Source organism: Pleurodeles waltl, chromosome 11 (assembly GCF_031143425.1).
Source record: "Pleurodeles waltl isolate 20211129_DDA chromosome 11, aPleWal1.hap1.20221129, whole genome shotgun sequence".
NCBI lineage: Eukaryota > Metazoa > Chordata > Amphibia > Caudata > Salamandridae > Pleurodeles > Pleurodeles waltl.
In genome coordinates, this window is record NC_090450.1 from 326,566,723 (window position 1) to 326,578,826 (window position 12,104).

At 42.1% G+C, this 12,104-nt stretch overlaps 2 protein-coding genes across 8 annotated transcripts in view; one reads left to right on the top strand and one right to left on the bottom strand.

Annotated features, from left to right (window-relative positions):
* The window catches only part of CEP19 (centrosomal protein 19), a 148,562-nt gene extending 138,085 nt beyond the window's left edge, over positions 1 to 10,477 (bottom strand). For 2 of the 4 annotated variants that reach the window (XR_011199404.1, XM_069213606.1), the window contains exon 1: positions 10,341 to 10,477. The gene's annotated coding sequence lies outside the window, so the exon portion shown is untranslated. The remainder of the gene's footprint in view (positions 1 to 10,340) is intronic. The other 2 variants (XM_069213608.1, XM_069213607.1) reach the window with 2 other exon arrangements.
* Positions 10,478 to 10,610: 133 nt separating this feature from the next.
* Positions 10,611 to 12,104, top strand: part of PIGX (phosphatidylinositol glycan anchor biosynthesis class X) — a 223,039-nt gene continuing 221,545 nt past the window's right edge. For 2 of the 4 annotated variants that reach the window (XM_069213601.1, XM_069213604.1), the window contains exon 1: positions 10,634 to 10,764. The gene's annotated coding sequence lies outside the window, so the exon portion shown is untranslated. Of the gene's footprint in view, positions 10,765 to 12,104 lie in introns of all 4 variants that reach the window. The other 2 variants (XM_069213605.1, XM_069213603.1) reach the window with 2 other exon arrangements.

Below are 12,104 nucleotides of genomic sequence, written 5' to 3' on the forward strand. Positions count from 1 at the left end.
TCTGTAACTGACATCTTGCCCCCACACTCTCGACAGGGCTTGAAACCAGACTTCCTCTGAGACATTATTACCGCAGAGAAGACTACGCAGCAGACAATACACTGTAACCACGAAGGTAACAGTAGCTCCCTCGAAGATTACCGTTTCGAATGCACAGAAAAAAGGGAACTGTCATCGGCACGTCGGCGAGGACCTCTTATTGCCTGTATGACGTCAGACGGCGTCGCGTGGGCAAGAGTGACGTCCTCGTCGACGTGCAGAGACTAGTAAGAAGATTTCCGTCGAATGCTGGCGCCATGGGAGTATTCATTAGGTGAGGAATCCACAGGTAGTTGTATCCATCAGAACGTCTAGTTACGTCATCCTTTGAGTTAATGATAAAGCGTTTAACTCAAGTGGAGGAAAACGTAGCGTCAATGCTCAATTTGATGAAGGCTCAGTCTTTAGGTCCAATACCTGTAATTACTCAACATTGCGGTGACACAGATCTAACCTGAAACTTAAACTCTCTTAATGAGTGTCAACACCCACCAACTAATTCCCAGGTCACCCAACGACACGTAGATCCTGGTCTTTCCCAAACTAGTACTAGAAGCCTCCAACATTCAAAAGGAAACAAAAACAGTTTGGGACCACACAATAGACTGAAACCTTCCCTGGATATTTCATCAATAACAAGAGGCACATTAGATCTTCCTCCCGCTGCAACTCCTTATGTGGTAGTTCTTGCACATGTCCCTAACCTACCCGTGGATAATAGGGAAACATGGACAGCTTTGAGCAATAAATCCCTGAATTGGATAGGGACTCGCATGAAACCTGGTATGATAGACCCACTCTTTGAGGATATTAAAATGGTCAGAAGGGTGAAATGGGTGGGCAGGAACCCCAAAACACTAAGAGGTGACTGTGTGGTACTTTCGTTTAAAACCCCAAAATTGTTTGAAGACATTTTGAGAAACTTAAGTCCGCGACAGAATACCGATCATGGTATTTCACTGCTCCCCCTAGGCTTTTCTTTTACAATTTTAACGCAAGGCATGATCGATCTAGTCCTAACACTGCAAAACAACAAAGTAGATCCGAGGGAAATTTTACGGCTCCCACTAAAAACAGATTTCATGCCCTTTCCTTGGAAGAAGTCAATTGACTGCTAATAGATAAGACTGAGGGCAGGACTAGGCCTATATTAATGACCTCTGCGCCTGAGCTACTGAAGGGTGGTGATGGCGTGGTGGGGAGTATGGGAGACGTAAGGATGGAAATGGAAAAACCACCTATACAGGACGTTATTGATGAAACTCCAATAAATGGAGTTCCTGTTCAATTGGCCATATCTACATCAACTCCCACATCCCACATAGAGATGGAGATTAACATTCCCTTACTAACTAAAAGTAACACAACACGCATCTGCGGGACCGGGCAGAAACATATAGGGAGACAATTTCTTATTTTGGAACGTGGCGGGTTTGCGCACAAAAATCGAGAATGAGGAGTGGTTGTAATTTATCAGCTCTTTTTCTTGTGTCTGTTTACAAGAGACTTGGTCCGTGGACCCCATTCACATAAATGGTTTTAGGACATTTCATACCCCAGCAGTTCCTTGTTCACGGGGCAGGGCCAAGGGTGGACTGTCCACATTTATCACCAACAGGTCTGACTTAATAAAGGTTATTAGCCCAATTTCTAATACGTTCTATCAATTGATATCATGTGAATTAAAAAATAAAGCACAATTGGTGATTATTAACTTTTATAATAATGCCCCCCAACAAATATTTTCATCTATACTTAGGCTATTGCAGGAAGACTTGGACTGTGTATGCAATTCCTCACATAAAGAGACCTTTAGTGTTTGGGGGGGGGGGGGGGGAGGGGGAGATTTTAATACTCATCTGTGCCCTCAAATAGACGAGAAACCCTGTTCTTTTGGCACAGGTGGAAATGATGATTTACTTCATTTTACAAATAACCACCATGGTAATTTGTTGAATGACGCCTTATTTAAATTCAATCTCCTCTTTTGTAATAGTCTAAATGATAGCAACTCACAGCTAAAACCTACCTTTAACGGTAGATGTGCTAACACAATAATCAATTTTATATTAGCCTCTAGTAACTTTGCTTTTTGCACATCTGACTATAAAATTCATAACATCGTGCTTAGCGACCACTATCCTCAAAGTTTAAGCTACAAATAAACAGAAGGGTCCAGCTGAGAAGGTAGTGAATATTGAACTGGGCGCAAGGAATGGTTACACTATTCGGTGGTCTCAGATTGAACCTATAGGCTTTATGAAACAACTGCTGACTAAATACACTAATGAGTTTGAAATTTGCCATTCAGACAACATCAGATCACAGGAGTGCATCAAAGCATTCACTGCAATCACTACTGGAATAAAACAGTATCTCACAGCAAATATGAGTAAACCTAGATTACGGGGAGAAAAAGGGTGGTTCAATAGTGAATGTTCACAGGCCCATAAGAGACTCAAACAGCACCTACACAGCCAAAACCCTGACAAACATAAAACTACTTTTTTTAGGAAAGAGTATAAAACGGCCATAAAAAACAGGAAACAGAATTTAAAAAATGAGGCATGGCATTCTCTTCACAACGAAAGTCTCCAGAATGACAATGTCAAATTCTGGAGGATAGAGAACTCCCCCCTCCTGTGTGATGGAACACCACCAACTATTGAAAGCCATCCCGGAAGAGGAGTGGGTTACTTATTTTTCCAGAATATACTCCTCATAAAACCTAGTCCTAGACTCAAACGTCCACAGCTTGGATTTCCACCCTATTAAGCCACCATTTAGCTTAAATGAGGTCACTGATGCTATCAACGCTAGCAAGAGTGGGAAAGCACCAGGCCCTGATGAACATTTATAAGTCCAATGTCTTATTAAGGAGCCCATTATTGACACAGGTCTTACGAGCCTGTTGTGTCACAGACTTTATTTCAACCTGGGCAGAGTCCATCATTATCCCAATATTTAAAAAAGGAGATCATCAAAATCCAGCATGTTATCGACCGATTTCACTGCTTGATACTCCCGCAAAGATTGCTGGACGCGATGCTGTTCTGATGGCACGCACCCCAGTAGCCTTGCAGCGATTGCTAACAACTTTTGATCACTATATGGAAGACTTAGGTCTTAGAAGTAATCACTCTAAAACCTTTTTAATGAACTGTGGCACAAAACCTGTAAACCCAAATCACGCTAAAAGGTGTCAAATTAGATGACAGAGAAACTTTTTCATATCTAGGTATTATGTTCGATAATAAAGGTACTTGGTTGAAAGCCATCTGGTCTAGGAATTTATTATTTACGAAAACTATCATGGACGTTAATTTCTTTTTATAAAAAGGTTGGTAGGGCTACAGCCAAAGATATGATGGCAATCTATAATGCAAATTGTGTTTCTGTTGCATTGTATGGGGCAGGCCTCTGGGGATACAGGAAATGTAATGCCCTACAGCTAGCCGAAAATGACTTTCTAAAGTCCATCCTAAGTGTGCCAAAATCTACTTCGACTTTGGTGTGTCATACAGAAATGGGGGCAACATACGTCACAGATTTAATAAGCATGCAACCTATTTTACTTTGGCACAAGGTATGGACTTCTGACTCTGCTAGGCTGAACAGGGCATCATATAAGATGCTCAATTATTAACCTACTCACCGCAAATTCCATGGTTGAACTATATAAAGAATTTTCTCACGGACCTGAGCCACCCCGAGCTATACTTTACTCCAGATAAATTGGAAACATTCTCTAGGAAGGATTTGAAAAACATTTGTCTTACTTACCAGGTTGACTCGAGGTGGACCATCGAGTCAAAGAAACCTACTGTAAGGAGGAATCTCCTGATGCAGCAAGTAGATGGCAAGGGTCGCTCCCCTGGGGGGCAAATTGTATGTAGGTCATTTCTGCCCCCCTTGGGGGCAGATTGGCTGATTTTAGGTCAATCTGCCCCCAAGGGGGCAGAAACCACTAGGCACCGGGGATTTGTTTTTTGGCGCCAATGTCACGCAGGGGGAGCGACCCCGTAGGCAAGGGTCGCTCCCGGGTGGGGTGGGGGTTGGGGGGGGGAGAAATTTATTTTAGGCCGATCTGCCCCCCGGGGGGGGGGGGGCAGAAACCTCTAGGCGCCAGGGCAAATTTTTTTTTGTGTTTTTTTTTTTGTTTGTTTTTTTAGAGATGGGGAGCAACCCATCAGGCAAGGGTCGCTCCCCAGTGGGGGGGCAAATTGTATTTAGACCATTTCTGCCCCCCTGATTGGCAGAGTTTAGGTCAATCTGCCCCCAAGGGGGGAGAAACCACTAGGCACCGGGGATTTGTTTTTTGGCGCCAATGTAGGCAAGGGTCGCTCCTGGGGGGGGGTTTGGGGGGCAAATTTATTTTAGGCAGGCGCCAGGGGAATTTTTTTTGTTTGTTTGTTTTTTTAGAGATGGGGAGCGACCCATCAGGCAAGGGTCGCTCCCCTGGGGGGCAAATTGTATTTAGGCCATTTCTGCCCCCCTTGGGGGCAGATTGGCCAATTTTCGGTCAATCTGCCCCCAAGGGGGCAGAAACCGCTAGGCACCGGGGGTTTGTTTTTTGGTGCCAATGTCACGCAGGGGGAGCGACCCCGTAGGCAAGGGTCGCTCCCAGGAGGGGGGTGTGGGGGGGCAAATTTATTTTAGGCCATTTCTGCCCCCCCCCCCCGGGGGCAGAAACCTCTAGGCGCCAGGGCAAATTTTTTTTTTGTGTTTTTTTTTTTTTTTTTTTTTTTTTTTTAGAGATGGGGAGTGACCCATCAGGCAAGTGTCGCTCCCCAGGGGGGCAAATTGTATTTAGACCATTTCTGCTCCCCTGGGGGCAGATTGGCAGAGCTTAGGTCAATCTGCCCCCAAGGGGGCAGAAACCACTAGGCACCGGGGATTTGTTTTTAGGCGCCAATGTCACGCAGGGGGAGTGACCCCGTAGGCAAGGGTTGCTCCCGGCGGAGGAGGGTGGGGGTTGGGGGGGCAAATTTATTTTAGGGCATTTCTGCCCCCCCCCTTGGGGCCGGCTGAGCTACAGGCCAAACACCACAGGTAGGCACCTTGCAAAAAACACCTCTGTTTTCTGTGAAAAAATATGTTGTGTCCACGTTGTGTTTTGGGCCATTTCCTTTCGTGGGCGCTAGGCCTACCCACAGAAGTGAGGTACCATTTTTAAATCGAGAGACTTAGGGGAACGCTTGGTGGAAGGAAATTTGTGGCTCCTCTCAGATTCCAGAACTTTCTGTCACCGAAATGAGAGGAAAAAGTGTTTTTTGGGCCAAATGTTGATGTTTGCAAAGGATTCTGGGTAACATAACCTGGTCAGAGCCCCGCAAGTCATCCCATCTTGGATTCCCCTGGGTTTCTAGTTTTCAAAAATGCGCTGGTTTGCTAGGTTTCCTCAGGTGCCGGCTGAGCTACAGGCCAAAATCCACAGGTAGGCACTGCTTTTTATAAAAAAATGTGATGTGTCCACGTTGTGTTTTGGGCCCTTTCCTTTCGTGGGCGCTAGTCCTACCCACACAAGTGAGGTATAATTTTTATCGGGAGACTTGGGGAAACGCTGGGTGGAAGGAAATTTGTGGCTCCTCTCAGATTCCAGAACTTTTTGCCACAGAAATGTGAGTAACGTGTTTTTTTAGCCAAATTTTGAGGTTTGCAAAGGATTCTGGGTAACAGAACCTGGTCCGAGCCCCGCAAGTCACCCCATCTTGGATTCCCCTAGGTCTCTAGTTTTCAGAAATGCACAGGTTTGGTAGGTTTCCCTAGGTGGCGGCTGAGCTAGAGGCCAAAATCTACAGGTAGTCACTTCGCAAAAAACACCTCTGTTTTCTTCCAAAAATTTGGATGTGTCCACGTTGCGCTTTGGGGCGTTTCCTGTCGCGGGCGCTAGGCCTACCCACACAAGTGAGGTATAATTTTTATCGGGAGACTTGGGGGAACGCTGGGTGGAAGGAAATTTGTGGCTCCTCTCAGATTCCAGAACTTTCTGCCACAGAAATGTGAGGAATATGTGTTTTTTTAGCCACATTTTGAGGTTTGCAAAGGATTCTGGGTAACAGAACCTGGTCCGAGCCCCGCAAGTCACCCCTCCTTGGATTCCCCTAGGTCTCTAGTTTTCAGAAATGCACAGGTTTGGTAGGTTTCCCTAGGTGCCGGCTGAGCTAGAGGCCAAAATCTACAGGTAGGCACTTCACAAAAAACACCTCTGTTTTCTACCAAAAATTTGGATGTGTCCACGTTGCGCTTTGGGGCGTTTCCTGTCGCGGGCGCTACGCCTACCCACACAAGTGAGGTATCTTTTTTATCGGGAGACTTGGGGGAACATAGATTAGCAAAACAAGTGTTATTGCCCCTTGTCTTTCTCTACATTTTTTCCTTCCAAATATAGGAGAGTGTGTAAAAAAGATGTCTATTTGAGAAATGCCCTGTAATTCACATGCTAGTATGGTCACCCCGGAATTCAGGTATGTGCAAATAACCACTGCTCCTCAACACCTTATCTTGTGCCCTTTTTGGAAATACAAAGGTTTTCTTGATAGCAATTTTTTACTCTTTATATTTCAGCAAATGAATTGCTGTATACCCGGTATAGAATGAAAACGCACGTCAGGGTGCAGCTCATTTATTGGCTCTGGGTTCCTTGGGTTCTTGATGAACCTACAAGCCCTATATATCCCCGCAACCAGAGGAGTCCAGCAGACGTAACGGTATATTGCTTTTGATAATCTGACATTGCAGGGAAAAGTTACAGAGTAAAACGTAGAGAAACATTTATGTTTTTTTCACCTCAATTTCAATATTTTTCTTTTTCAGTTGTTATTTTCTGTAGGAAACCCTTGTAGGATCTACACAAATGACCCCTTGCTGAATTCAGAATTTCGTCTACTTTTCATAAATGTTTAGGTTTCTGGGATCCAGCATTGGTTTCATGCCCATTTCTGTCACTGACTGGAAGGAGGCTGAAAGCACAAAAAATTGCAAAAATGGGGTATGTCCCAGTAAAATGCCAAAATTGTGTTGAAAAATTGGGTTTTCTGATTCAAGTCTGCCTGTTCCTGAAAGCTGGGAAGCTGCTGAGTTTAGCACCGCAAACCCTTTGTTGATGCCATTTTCAGGGGAAAAACCACAAGCCTTCTTCTGCAGCCACTTTTTCCCAAAAAAAATTAAAAAACGAAATTTGCCCTGTATTTTGGCCAATTTCTTGGCCTCCTTCAGGGGAACCCACAAAGTCTGGGTACCTCTAGAATCCCTAGGATGTTGGAAAAAAAGGACGCAAATTTGGCTTGGTTAGCTTATGTGGACAAAAAGTTAGGAGGGCCTAAGTGCCAACTGCCCCAAATAGGCAAAAAAAGGCCTGGCACAGGAGGGGGAAAAGGCCTGGCAGCGAAGGGGTTAAAATGGTCTACCAAATGTAGTCTGGGATCTGATTTTTTTTTAATATTGCGGTAGTGCTCCTGGATCTGCTGTTTGAGGGGCCATATAGTGCTGCCTATGTACGTTTTCCCTCAGGGGCAGGGTATATTGGAACGCCCATAATAATAAAGAGTGAATTCATTTTTGAACCAGGCAAAGCCATATAGAACATAGTGCAATGATTTCAGGCATTCAAATGTTATACATTGGGCTACATGCTCTACTCTATTTATGCGACAAATGGGCTCACAGACTAATATATACAATATATATATATATATTAGGACTGCTTCAACAAATGACTCTTCTGAACAATTTTCTATAACATGCATTCACCTACCTCTCTTTTTTCCTTTTTTGCAGTGGCTGGATGAGTCTGGCTATGTATACCCATGTGGTAGTTATACAGCATGTACATGAACAGTATTAAAATATATACAAGGTATATTTCTTAACTGTAACTGAACTTATGTCACTTCTCATTGTTTTGAACACTAATCTACTGACATACGACACAAAGAAAACTATGGTTGTATGACCCTTTAAATTTCCTAGATTTGCTTTTCTTTTGAGCACCCATTTTTTCTTCAGTTTTCTTTTTGACTATGAGGAAAAGACATAATGAGTTATAATGCATGTCAATAATTTAGTACAATGGGTTACAAACTATACCTAATCACCTTTTCTTTGGGTATTGTGTGTTTCTTTTATCATAACACACTCCTCTTTTCTTACACAAAGATCACATGAGATGAAGCCACATAAAAATGTCAAATTGTTCTTTAAAACTATTGTTGCATCTTAACTTTGCAGCCTTGAGAAACCCCAGCCTAACAGGCATGGTACGGGGCAAAACATGTATTGGCTGTATCAACCTTTTGGAATATAATACTACTTATTAAATGAATGGAATGAATAATAAAGGAATCTTGGATTATCAAATATATATGTTGCTAACTGCTTACCACTTAAAAATACAACAAAAACAGTTTCCTTATGCGGTGCAGCATTAATATACATGATTTAGAAGACCAATTCAAATCTGATTGGTCAGCACAGTGGGATGAGTAAGAACAGGCTAGACCACAGGGAAGTTCTTGCATTAGGATAAAAGCGGCTGCAAAGGAGCGTCAAAGCGTTCCTGCAGATGAGCACAAAACAAAATATGCCACACTACAAGAGGTAATATGCACAAGAGAATAAAGAAGGAGGACTCAGGAAACTAAACACTTGTCTGACAGCTGCTGAAGTGGCAAAGAAAAAGGAAGAAAGACAGTCTACTGAGGGATATGAAGGGAGATTCATGTAGCTGATTAGTTGAACAGACCTTCTTCCTTTTCCCAATTGAAGTATTTATTGTTGTTTTAAGATGGCTGCTGTGAAAATAAAATAAAGTGAAGAAAGTAACAGCATAATCCTTGCCTTCCTTTCTGACACAGAATTCATAACAAATGTTGCATTTTACAATGCACATTTCCCTTGCAGGAATTAAAAACAACACTGATATTACAGTGGATTTGGACTTTGTCCATCACCCACACATTCTATGTGTTCTGGCTCTTAAAACAATAATTGTATCTTTTGCATACTAAAACACCATTTGATGCACGGTTGTTTCAAGGCAAATAACTTTTTATCAGTTCTTTTGGCCTGGTTTCTTCCTGCATGTGTATAACTCAGTCATCTCATATGAGAACTGCCCAATGTGGGGCACGAACGACTGTTTTATTTTAATTTAAATAGCATGGATAGCAGGCAACATAATTATGAGACAGTAATACTGCACCTGATTGGCACTCACTTATTCAATCTCAGGAGGAAAGGAAGATGCATTACAAAGAAAACTGGTAATTGGTATTTCTCTCAGTTAAGAGGCAAAAAGGTGTTCCTAATACACAGTCATCCAATCCTTGGCCTGTCTGCAAAGCCCATAGAGCAACATTCATGTATGCCAATTGCAATTATGATTCTATGCAAATGTGTGGGAAGGGTGGCACTATGCAAATTTTAGTGTATATGTTCAGGTCATGCCTTTGATTATATAGACCCGGCTATTTCAGGGACCCTTTCGCACTTTTTCATCCCACTTAAAGACCTGCCTTATAAACATTGTCAAATCCATTAACATAGGTTTGTTATCAATCATACTGAGTTTGACCAATATCTTTAAATGACACAATTTACACATTTATTACTCTATTTTCCTGTATTGACTCTAAGGATAGCTTTGGCATACTATTTGAAGTTTTAGCTACTTCTTTGGTTGAGCCTTTGAAAAGTGTAGTATTTGTTACATCTTTAATGGGCGGGGGCTTGCATATCTATACTATGTATAATGTCGGGGATGGAATTTTAGGGTAGGACGGGTAACCGCAGGATGGGCGAGTTAGAGTTCATTTGAGTGGATGTGAAGCTGCTCTTCTTATATTGGAACAAACCCGCTTTCGTCTACGTGTGTGCGGACTCGTTACTACACAATTGCGTGTAGTTGAGCCCTTGAAAAACATCGTAGCTAGGTCAGTTTTGCCACTGGTAGAGAGAGTATATACTAATAGCATAATCTCATATGAAACAGGGGAGATTATGGTTTAGTGTAAATCCGCTAAAAAGAGCTAATGTTTATCAAGTCTATTACCAATTTGCAAACGGGTCCACTCCACAGTACTGTTTCCGCTGAGCCACAGGTCAATAGCCCCACTCGGTATAGTAGGCAAACTCATGTTTCCAGTTGTTGATTCCAAATGTCCACAATTCTTAATCCAATATGTGTAAATGAGTCAAAAAACGTAATAATTAATATTATACGATCAAAGGGGGCATCAAATAAAGGTAATAAACATTTAAAAAAACAAGGCTAGTTCACCCCAACCGCAAACTTCCATTACCTGGCAACGGCGTTGAAAACACGGCATACGTGGGAACAGCAGCGCGAGGTGCAATGAACACAGCAGCATATTTACCCTCTAAAAGAAGCACTAACAAGTGCAACATTTTCAAAAAGAGACCCGAAACAGGGCCAACCCTATTAACATAGGTGATATGTTAGAAATGGAAGCATTCGTGGTGTGCGAACGCCCAAATCCTATACATTCACCCCGATGTTATTCTGCAAGGGAAACAGTCAAATAAACCTGTGTAAATGTGACGACAGAAGATATCTCTTTGTCCCAGTCAAGCTACATTTCATACGGGGTAAACAGTACTACGAGGGGCGGTGCTTTAGAGAGATGGAACACGTGAGAGAACCAGGAAGCGCGCAGCTATGAAGCAAGATAGTGGAGGGATCTGCAGGAGACCCGCGAACGGCAGGTTATACATAATAATTCTTCTACAGTTTACAATGATTCGAACTATTCAAAGGCATTTCTTAAAAGATGCCGTGGGTTACGTAGTGATCCCCGTGTACTCTTGTCTATTTTTGGGTGTTGATTGTAAAATGTAGGAATAAAATGTTAAATAAAAGTGTTACAGCACTGGTTCTTGATAAGAGTCCGATTTTACCCGCGACTACAACGCTTAACATTTCAGGCAATATTCCTTCAGATTAGAACAAATTACTTCACAGATTGTGATTGTAGTATTCATCAGATCTAAGACTGCTAGTGTTGCGATGAAGCACTTGCCTAGACAATTTTGTGTTTTAACGTGACAAACTAATACTGACAAAGAATATGCGCTCAATGCTGCAATAATTCACTTACAATTGCGAAAATATTGAAGTCCCTATCCGGTAAAGACTCGATTACTTACTGGTAATCGTCATTACTCCTTCGCGTACTCACCAAAGATGTTTCCTGTGAGTTGAATCATGTCTCTGAGACAGGAAACATCAGGAGTGGTGAAAATGTAAGCCTTGCTAGATGGATACCAAAACAGGGCTGGCATTCCCAGTATCCTTCTGTCGGATTCAAAAGCTGTCTAAGTCTTAAAAGCTTTGGATCATGGTGAGTTGTAATGATTGAGACAAGAACAAGTAGGGATGGCTCAGAGTAAAAATGATTATCATGAAATAATTAGGCCATTACATCTGTGTTCCTCATTCTTGTCCCAGTCATTACTTGTGAAGTGCCCCAAATAATGACTTGGAAAATAGAAATATTCCAAGATCACTAAAGAACAACAAGCTGTGAAGTTGAATGAATAAATGGCGAATAAAGGCAAAAACAAGAAATATCAGGTTAATACAATTTTACAGAACTTAAACTCCATAAGCCAAATGTTTATCAACATTCATAAAATGTAATTCTTAATAAAATTATTTTCTTGAGCTCATGTTCAAACTCCCCATATCTCTGTCAATACAATTCCATGAAATGCAGCACAGGAAGCTAAACACCTCATAGAACAACCTTGAATCCTATATTGAATAGTATCATCTTGTCCAATGTGAACCAGTTTTATAGGTCTCCTTGTAACAATTGAAGATGGCTTTTTACCTTTGCCAGACTTGCCAAAGGTTGCATATAATTGGTTCCTTAATGAGCTGTACCTGGCAAGGTAAATTAACAAAGCTTTTTTTTTAATAATTAGCATCTTCTACAGGCGAAGAGTGAGGAAATAACGTTGGTAACACTACTTCCTGTAAAGTATGAAAAGACAAGTTTACTTTAGGAACAAATATAGAATCAGGTAATAGCACCACTACTTCC